Source organism: Mirounga leonina, unplaced genomic scaffold (genome assembly GCF_011800145.1).
Source record: "Mirounga leonina isolate KUSES-001 unplaced genomic scaffold, KU_Mleo_1.0 Mir_176, whole genome shotgun sequence".
NCBI lineage: Eukaryota > Metazoa > Chordata > Mammalia > Carnivora > Phocidae > Mirounga > Mirounga leonina.
In genome coordinates, this window is record NW_023270454.1 from 17,268,023 (window position 1) to 17,269,271 (window position 1,249).

The following is a 1,249-nucleotide window of genomic DNA, read 5'->3' on the forward strand; positions in this document are numbered from 1 at the left end:
CTTGAGAGTGTACTCTCTCTTTAACAAACTCTTCACATGCACCACTCAACCATCCATCCTTGAATTCTTTTCTTGTGATGAGACCAGGAGCCTCCAGCAACGGGACCTCAGGACCCAGAGGTCTCCCCAGTTCACTCAGCAATGTATTGATGTGGCATACTTCATTGTTGTCTTATTTTAAGAAATTGCCACAGCTACCTGAACCTTCAGTAACTACCACCCTGATCAGTCAGCAGCCATCAACATCAAGGAAAGACCCTCCACCAGCAAAAAGATTCCACTTGAAGTTCAGATGATAAATAGCATTTTTTAGTAATAAATTATCTTTAAGGGATGTACATTTTTTGACATAATGCTATAGCATATTTAATAGACTACAGTATAGTGTAAACATAACTTTATATGCACTAGAAAACCAAAAAATTCATTTGACTCACTTTATTGCCATATTTGCTTTATTGCCATGGTCTGGAACCAAACCCAAAGTATTTCCAAGGCATGCCTATATAATAAAAAAAAAATAATTTGATATAACATTTGTCTAATTAAATTGAGAAAATCATCCAGAAAAGTGGAACAAGAAGACAAAAGAGACAGAAAATAGAACAGACAAATAAGAAAAAACATAATTCAAGATCAAACATCTGAATAACGAATTTCCAAAAAAGAAGAGATACAGTGAGGGAGGGGAAAGAAAGAGGAAATTAGCAACTAAATAATACCAGCAAAAACTGCAAAACGGAAGAACATAAAATAGAAGAAAGAAAATTATTAAGTAAATAATACCAGAAAAACTTCCAGAACTGAAAGACATATGTTTCAAGATGAAAAACAGCCAACCTAATACCACCAGCTCAATAAAAATGAGAAAACACCCATAACCAAGATACGTGATTGTGTCTGAAAACACTGGGAATAAAGAGAAAGACCTAAAACTTCTTGAGACACAACAAAACAGAAACAGGTTACACATAAAGAAATTAGTCACCTGAGGACGAAGTAGGTAAATGTCTCCCTATTCCTTGACTTCAGCCCAGTGTGACTGATTTTGTACTCTGGCTTCCAGAATTGTAAGACAATAAATTTGTGTTGTTTAAAAAACAAAGGGAAGGAAAGGAAGGAAGGGAAGGAAGGAAGGGAAGGAAGGAAGGAAGGAAGGAAGGAAGGAAGGAAGGAAGGAAGGAAGGAAGGAAGGAAGGAAGAAAGAAAGAAAGAAAGAAAGAAAGAAAGAAAGAAAGAAAGAAAGAAA